The 9,204-nt window shown below is 56.0% G+C and overlaps 1 pseudogene; it reads right to left on the bottom strand.

Moving 5' to 3' along the window:
• Positions 1-266: 266 nt before the first annotated feature.
• Positions 267-8,011, bottom strand: LOC133052186 (SCO-spondin-like; annotated as a pseudogene).
• Between the last annotated feature and the right edge of the window lie 1,193 nt (positions 8,012-9,204).

The following is a 9,204-nucleotide window of genomic DNA, read 5'->3' on the forward strand; positions in this document are numbered from 1 at the left end:
ACTGTGTACCTGCGTCAGGGGGCTGACCATGAGCAATGTAAGGCTATGGCTTGACTGGAGCTGGCCAGGCTCTTTCCTGATCAGATCATTGAGCCAGGACACAGCAGGGTCAACAGAGGCCATTCAAGGATGGGACCCACGGGAGGGGAGCGAGGGAGGTGTAAAGGGCCTGAACCAGGAATGGGGACACCTGCATTTGAGTCTACCTCTGCTGGGAACTGTCCCCTGACTCCCTTCCCCTGCCCAGGGGCTCAGGGCCACCAGCTCTAAGTGAGGACACTTAGAGGCCATCCAGAGGCCACGGGGTCTGTAGAGGTGAGAGCTGACCGATGAGAGGAGGGCCCTGGGCTCCCGGCAGGGGGAGTCCTAACCAGGACACAGGCCGAGCGGTGCAGGAAGGTGCCCTCGGGGCAGTGACAGCCCTCCTCGCAGCTGGCAGAGAAGCAGCCCACCTTCCTGGTGAAGTGGGCGTAGAAGGGGCACCCCTCACCAGCCTGGCACTTGTGGTACAGACCCCCGGCCGGGCAGCCTGCCTCTGAAGAGGACCCCTGAATTAGTGCCGGGGCCACACTGCCCTTGTGGCCTGCTGTGCCCACCTCCACTCACCCCAGTGCTCATCCCCTCCAGTGGCCCCCAGAGTCATGCGGGCCACACCCTCCCTGGGCCGGGCCCTAGGTCACGCCCGCTCCTACAGTCTCCTGTGCCCCCCAAATCCGCCTGCTTCATCCTCCGTTTGCCCACCACTGGACTGTGTGAGGGGGGCATGTGGCGGATGGGATGGGAGCGGTCAAAAGGCAACCTGCGAGTCAGGGTCAAAGGCCAGGATGGGGATCGGGAGTGAAGTTGGAGTGCCCGGACAGAGCCTGGGCCGGGGTTCACCTCTGCAGACCTGGGTGCAACAGGTGCGGTTCTGGCGGGCAGGCCCCGGGCAGCTGTTCCCCTCCGCCACAGGAGACGCTGTAGTCCTCCCAGGGGCCCCAGGAACCCCACACCCCCGGCCCGGGGCAGGCAGGCACCGACTGGTATTGCAGGATGCCCGCCACGCAGGTGCTGGGGACAAGGGCGGGGCTTCAGAAGACAGGGCCCTGCCTGCTTCCCTGGGGGCCTTCCTGCCCGGCTGCCAGCCCACGCCTCCTGGGCACTCTTGGGTCACCAGTTGTCACACGGCCCTGTCACCACCTCCCTGGGCTCCAGGCCCTCCCAGGAGCTGAGCCCAAACCCTGCAGAGTGGCTCTGGTTCTCAGGGATGCTGAAGGGACAGGAGGGGGTCAGGCACTTCAGACGGCTCAGCCAATTACCAACCCTGCTCAGGGCTCGACCCCACTGTCTCCATCCACGGGAACCAGGGTCCTGGTGGGTGGAGGACACAGAAGCCCCAACGGGCACCAGCCCCAGGACACAGGAGTTGCCCATTCCCATCCCGCACTCCCAGGCTGGCCCCTGTGGGCAGAGTGGAAGGGGCCAGGCGGGAGGGCACTGCTGTGTTTGGGGGGCGGGTTGGGGGAGACATTGACCCATGGCTCCAGGCTGGTACTGGCAGCAGCACTGGGCAGGGGGAACACAAAGGCCATCCTGGGACAGCTGGCCCGGGGGTCACCCACAGCTGGGCTGCTGGCAGCCCATCGAGTCTGGCTGACACATGACCCCAGGGGGATAGGTCCTCGCAGGAGTGGTGGCAGAGCTGCCCATAGGGGAGAAGACCCTGGCTACCTGCACAGTCTGCAGCAGGAGGGAAGCAGAGTGGGTAGGTTTGGGAGGTGGTCCATCCTGGGGCAGGGGTTCCCAAGAGTTGAGTGACCAGCCCTGCCGCCATGCCCATCACCTGTTAGGACCTTCACTTGCCCAGTTCCATGGGGTGAGTGCCCTAAGGGCTCTCCCTCAAAGGAAGTGGCATGCATGTGTGTATGCAAAGGAGAAGGTCAGATGCAGAGGGTCAAAACTCCTAGCCTTACAAGCCACCACCACCACCCACCATCTCCACAGAAGTCCTCACACATGCACTGAGTAGAATTGCCCTGGCAGGGGGAACTCTGCCTGTGGCCCCCAGGGCAGGGCTGGCCTCCCTCAGAGGTGGGGGCCCAGCTACATGTAGGGGGGCCATCCCTACATGTAGGGATGGGACTGCCCCAGGCACATGTCACAGGGAGACCATGGTCCCCATGGGCTCCAGGATCCATCCACTGTGGTAGAATACAAAAGCACCTCTTTGCCTTGGGAGGCCTGAGAGGTCCCAGCCCACTGGGATTGGAGCCACACAGTGGGGCATCTCACCAGGGCACTTGGGGGGCTGGCACAGGCCTCCCTCTGATGCTGGGCCCCTGCCTCCCCCGCCTCCCCGGGGCTCGGGGACCCACCATGCTATGGCGCCAGACAGCTGCAGGCCCTGGAGCAGGTCCTCGTCTGGGCCCAGCAGGGCTGGGAGCATGCTGTCCACTCCAACCATGGGCACCAGGCGCCAGGCACTGTGGGGGTGAGTGGTGAGCCCTGGGGTGCAGCCATCCCATCCCCGGTCCCAGCCTTCCCTGCACCCCCAGACTGCTTCTCCTCACCTTGTTCTGAGCGGGGTACATACCTGGGCAAGGCAGGTCTGTGCAGGTGAGCTGACCCTTGGAGCAGATGCTGGGTGGGGCAAGCAGGCACATAGAGAGGGCAGCTCACTCACGCTGTGCCCTCCACATATGCCCCTCCCCATCTGCCTCCCCTTCCCCTCTCCTGCACCTCCACTGTCCTCTGAGGTCTCAGTCCCCCTCCCCACTCTCCAGCACCTCCAGACCCTGCTCCCTGACACACCAAATGCACTCTCAGGCATCTTAAAGACTCGGTCCTATGGGGAAGTGACCACAGGTCGTCTGCAGCTGAAGGAGGCCAGACAGCAGGAGGAAGCACCACATCGCCACCCCCTGCCCTCTCAAAGCACACGTCCAGCTCTCTGAAGTCTCCCAGACCCCCAAAGCTGGCTGCCTCAGTTTCCCCACATTCAGACCAGGGGTTTGGGTACCTGCCTCATCTTCTCAGGACTTATGGGAGCCTAGCGTGCAACAGCTGAGACTGGGAGAGCTTGGGTGTGTGAGACACGGAGTGGACTAGCCCTGCCCTCACCCGTGGCATCCTGCCTGCACGCCACACTCCCGGCCCTCACCAGTCGTTGCAGCTGTCGGGCCTGGCCAGCTGGGCCCCCGGACGGTGCTGCTCCCCGGTCAGCAGGTCCAGGCAGCTGCAGTGATCTGACTGCACGCAGACAGTGCCCTCGGCACTCAGCACCTGGCCTGGGGGGCAGTAATAGCCGGGCTGGCAGAACCAGACGCAGTGCTGGGGGACAAGGAAGGGAGGGCCTGGGTCAGTGGAAAGCGAGGGGCCCAAGGGGACTGCTGCAGGATGAAGTGGGTGCCTGGGAGCCAAGATGAAGTGAAGAAGGAGGCTGTGGGGGCCAGAGCGGGGGAAGTCCGATGCTCCAGTTCATAGCTGTCTTTTCTAAACAGTTTATGTCGAGTCTCCACTGGAGTTTCCCAGATCTCCTAGGATGGAGGGAGCCAGGGACCAGATAGCTGGCGGGAGCAGTGGGCGTTTGGGAAGGTGCAGGGGCTCCCTGGGAGAGGCCGGGACCAGACACCGTGTCCTGGTCCTCCCGCCTCCGTGTGGAGCCTCCCATCCTCCTTGGACAGGCCCGAGTAGGGCTTCTCAAAGCGCCGTCCCTTTGCCCTAGCTGTTTGCTCCAGCATCTTATGACACGGGACCACTTCCTCGTCACTGCGCAGGCGCCACTTGACCGTGACCCCTCGCCAGAGGCCGGCCTGGATTCCTCTCCATGGTCCTGGACTGGCCCCCGCCCCGGAACAGATGTGCGCCCTCGTGCGCGCACAGGGTCAAGGTCTGCACACCAACGTGCCCCACGCAGAGTGTTTCGGATGATCCACCAAGAGGACTGCCCTTTTCCTGTATGTTCCTGCTGTTTCTATCATAAAACATGTCAACCGAGAAACATATATGCGGTAAGGAGGACAAGGGTAGCTGGATGAGGCTCACTCCCGCTGCTCTCTAGAACCAGGAGCCAGGCCGGCTGGGTGCTGACCCCTATCCTTCCTCCAACTGTGGACAGCCTCAGGTCAGAGGGGCCACACCCTGCCATCTGGAAACGTGACTGTCAGGAGCCCAGACTAACCACCAGGTCATCGCAGGATCGAGGGCAAGGAGGACCACAGGCGCTGTACTTGGCCCCTTCAATGGCGGTGCAGTTGGTCACTGCGGGGAAGGGCACTGGGTGGGTAGACAGCTGTGCGGGTCACTCCCCCGACCCCCCACCTCCCCGCTGGCCTCCCCAGAATGCCCCCCGAAGTTTTCCCACCTCTCTTCCTTGACCCCCACCACCATCCCCGGCAGGTACCTTGGCACAGTAGAGCCTGGCAGGCTGCCCCCTGCATCCGAGGCCCTTCATAGTAATCCCCCAGTCCCTGGGGTAGGGGCTGGTCACAGTCTCGGGTCTGGCTCCAGAGAATGCCTCCCCCCACAGCTCCGGCTACAGCTGGACCAGGGTCCCCAAGGGCCCCAGCCTCCAGCTCCTGGGGAATAGAAGAGGAAGCAGTGGCGAGGGGTTGGGCTTGGCTGGGGCAAGGCAGTGGGCATGTCAGGGCTCCATGGGACTCACGGTCACAATCCAGCAGGAGGCAGGGCTCCTCCTCTGCCTCGGGACCTGGGCAAAGAGGGGGTGCCGAGGCCAGCATGGGCAGCAGGGCCATGCTGGACAGTGGCCTGCCAGGGGATCCCATGCAGAAGCTGTGTCTGTGGCGCTGGGCTGGGTCACAAGAGGCAGAGCCCCCCCTCCGTGGGGTCCAGGGTGACCGTGTGGGCTGACCTGCAGTGTGCAGCAGGGAGAGGCAGAGAGGACAGCGGAGGCTGAAGGGGCCCAGAGGGTGCGGGGTGGGCATAGTGCGGTGCAGAGGACAGGCTGACCTTCCCTGCTCCCGCCCCTCCAGAGGGCTTTCATCCCCAGTGCTACCCCCCACCCCTGCACAGATGCACTCTGGCAGGGAGGGGGCGGGTGGTGAAGTCAGGAGACGCTCCCTTCTCACCCTACTCACAGGTCCAGGAGGTGCAGTTAGTGATGAGCCCAGAGACACAAAAGCTGGTGGAGAAGGAGCAGATGGTGTGGGTGCTCTTAGGCTGAATGTGACCCCACAAATTCATGTGTTGGAGCCCTAACGTGTGAGCATGACTGCAGAATTGTGACCGTGTTTGGATGGGGGGGGATCTTTGCAGAGGTGATCAAGTTAAAATGGGGCCATTAGGGTCAGGAAGCAACACCCCCCCACTTAAAAATTTTAAGAGTCAACAGAGGGATTAACAGATTTTTATTGCAGGGCATGCAAGGGATTGGGTGATGTACAACTTTAAAAAGGGTAACTTGCCCAAAGCTTTCAGCAAAGCCCACTTACAGGAAAGGTGAGGGAAGGGTGTGTGATTAGCTGTTGCAAACTTCTTCCTGTAGATCCTCTGTTCTTGAGGTAAGGTCAGGGTCAGGTAATGGTGTTCCTGTAAACCTCCATGGAAACAAATATTATTCCCTATCCTGAAAGGAAAGGCCCCAAGTTTGACTTTCACCTTCCGAGGTCCTGGTTAGGAGGATGGTGTCCCTGTGCAGGCTGGCCATGCTGTCTGGGTGCATTCATACAGCACCCATTCTTGGTCCTCCCACCAGTGCCCAGTCACAGCTGAGGAGGCAACTCTCAGTTCTCTGTGCCCTCCTCTTACCGAGATCCCCATACCATACCCAGCCATCTTCAATGAGGGAGACAGGTGCCCAGTATGCAGCTGGCCTTCAGTCTCCTCAGTTTAGCCAAATGGGGCCCTGGGTCCCACAGACAGTGACCCACACAAATTGCCACAACCATTAGGTCATGAACGTGGGGATGGGACACATTGGTTATCGCTTTGAAACCTGTCATGTCAGTGAGTGGCTTACGCAAGGACTCTAAGCCTCTGCAAGACACAGCCTGTCCTGAAACTCTGCTGTTCACTACCAAGTCCAAGGCCAGAGACCTTCACTACACTCTGCTGAGAGGCTGACTGTTGGTGGAGTTGGACTTCAAACTTCACTTGTCTTCTTGTCATAAGGGCCGCCATTCCATGTCCATCCCGCTTCTATTACAGTCTTCCGTGATGAGATTATTTAACCTATGACTAAAAGTTGGTAACCTGGACCATCATGGTCTATTTCCACTAGCTCATAAACCATATTCCACTCTGTTTCTATAACTCAGGTATTTTAACACTGTCATGTGATTATAAAATTTTTGTCTTCTGCTAACTGAAGTATTTTACCTAGCATAATGTCCTCAAGGACATATGTATTGCAAACAGGGGAACTATTTATTTATTCATTGTTATTGTTATTCATTCATATTATTCATTCATTCAAGTGCAGTTGACTTGTCATATTTTTAAACATTTTTTTATTGAACTATAGTCACTTTACAATTTTGTTTGCTGTAAGTCAGTCAAACTGAATCAACTTCATCTGTACATATATCACTTCATTTTTGGATTTCTTTCCCATTTAGGTCACCACAGATCACTGAGTAGAGTCCCTTGTTCTTTCATGTTTTCTTTCAAAATGTATTTATTCTTCATTTTAACCTGAGGATAAATGCTACACAATATTGTGATGATTTCTGCCATATATGAACATTAGTGAGTCATAGGTATCAATGTGTTCCGTCCATCGTCAAGCCCCACCCACATCCCTCCCTACCCTATTCTTCTGGGTTGTTCCAGAGCACTCGCTTTGGATGCCTTGCTTCATGCATATAAAAACCTGAATGATGATTTTCCTGCATGAAATATGTAATATTCTACATTTCACTTAAGAAAATATGGGTGCAGCTTTTTCTATATGAAATAAGAAATCTGTGTTTCATATCTACTTGTACATTTCTTTCATCATATATTGAATCTTGTATGTTTCACATATGGATATATGCACACACTTTTTCCTTCCTGAATATGGAATTCTAGATGTTTCACATATGAAAGTTGAGCCTACATTTTCCTGGTTGAATTGTGAAATTGTATACATCCTATATGAACATCTCAATTAAGTTTTACCTACATGAAGAATGCAATTAAGATATGGGGAAGCAATATGGATTTGGAATTAGTCTATTTCAAAAATGAAATTCTGGCCACCACTGTTTCTTCATGAAATATGGAATTCTCTGTATTTCTCATTTATATCAAGACAATGATTTTCCCCCATGAAATATGGAATTCTTTGTATTTCTCATATATACCTAGACAGTGATTTTCCCCTATGAATTTCTCTATATGTCTTATATCAACATCTAGGCACTAATCCTCCTTCATGGAAGTTGGAATTCTCTATATTTCACATCTGAAGATCAGAATGGATATTTTCCTATTTTCCTAAGAAATAAGGAAATTTCTGTATTTATGTGAGCCACTGGTACTTCAGCTACTGAAACACCTGTGTTCCCTGTTTCCATTTGTGTCCCTATGCCTGGAGATGACAGATGTTGGGCCAGGTGTTCAAGAATGGTTTGGTTAGGAGGTGCCATGTGGGGGCCAGGCAAGGAGCCAAGAGAAGTGGTGTACTCCTTCCCCAGAGATTGGCTGCATTCCTGACACAGCTCTAGTCTAATGCACAAGTTTTGGGATGGACTCTGCAGCAGCTGATCTCCCCACCCCCACGTCCTTCCAGGGTTTGCAGTTTGGATCCAAGGTGAGCACCTCTGTCCCTGAGGTACCCAGGAATGCTGTCTCACCTGGGTGGACTCCTGAGCACACACAGTTGCCCGCTGCCCCAGAGGCAATTTCAGGCTTGAGGAGGGTTGAAGCATCAGGTTCAGGTTCCTTAATTTGGCTGTTACTGGCCCTGCTGTCCCACTGGCTCGTCAGGCTCGTCTGCTCTGTTGGCCATGCAAATGGCTTCTGAAGACTCAGCCACAACTTTGTCTTGAGCCGAGTTTGGCAGCTGGGTCACCGCTGCCAGAGTGCCCATTATTGCAATGGGCGTGTTCCTGTGAGGAAAGGCCTTTAGGATCCATTTGATTGGTCCTTGATAGGGTCTGGAGGGCAGGGTATAGAAGTCAGTCCCCTCTCACCAACATATTATGCATGTGTGATGTCACAAGCTCTGGGAACAAGCATGCCTCACATTCCCTGTTCAGAGGCTGTAGGCAAGAAACCAATTCGAGGGGAGTGACTGAGTCTGGATGTGTATGGATGGGAGAATTGGACTATAAAGAAAGCTGAGCACCGAAGAGTTGATGCTTCTGAGCTGTGGTGTTGGAGAAGACACTTGAGAGTCCCTTGGACTGCAAAGCAATCCAATAAGTCCACCCTAAGGGAGATCAGTCCTGGGTGTTCACTGGTAGGACTGATTTTGAAGCTGCAACTCCAATACTTTGGCCACCTGATGTGAAGAGCTGACTCATTCTAAAAGAACCTGATGCTTGGAAAGATTGAGGGCAGGAGAAGGGGACGACAGAGGAGGAGATAGTTGGATGGCATCACCGACTCAATGGACATGGGTTTGGGTGGACTAACGGAGTTGGTGATGGACAGGGAGGCCTGGCATACTGTGGTTCATGGGGTCGCAAAGAGTTGGACACAACTGAGCGACTGAACTGAACTGAACTGACTGAGGCTGTGGGAACCTTCTGTGCTTTGGTGTCCAGCTCCTTTGCAGCTCTGGGCCAATGCCAGGGCCACATGGAGAGTGAGACCAGAGGAAGGCGAGAGCACCCTGGGACCAACCCGAATCTGATTAGCTGTGAGCCTGGGTCTTCAAGGCTCAGGGGCTCTGAACCCGCTGGCATGGTGCAGCCATCTGGGAATGTTCACGGAACAGGTTGTGCACCAGGTGATGAGGTCGCCCTCATCAGGAGGCAGGGAGGTGGTGGAGGAAGGTGAGGCCCTGGAGGAGGGAGAGGTGTCGGGAATTGGGCAAGAGTTCCAGTGGCTGGTGGAAGATATCATTGAGGAGGTTGAATTGGTGGTGGAAGAGAAGCAGGAGAAGGTGTCCTCGCAGGAGTTGGAGGAGAAGTCGGAGGAGCAGGGCCAGGAACATCCAATGACAGGAGCCTAGAGTGACCAGGCCCCACTGGAGGAAATGGAGGCATTGGCAGCCCTGCAGGTGGAGCTGAACTCCGCGAATAAGAAGGACCCCAAAGCCTATCTTCGGCTCCAGAG

This window comes from Dama dama, chromosome X (assembly GCF_033118175.1).
Source record: "Dama dama isolate Ldn47 chromosome X, ASM3311817v1, whole genome shotgun sequence".
NCBI classification, from domain to species: domain Eukaryota; kingdom Metazoa; phylum Chordata; class Mammalia; order Artiodactyla; family Cervidae; genus Dama; species Dama dama.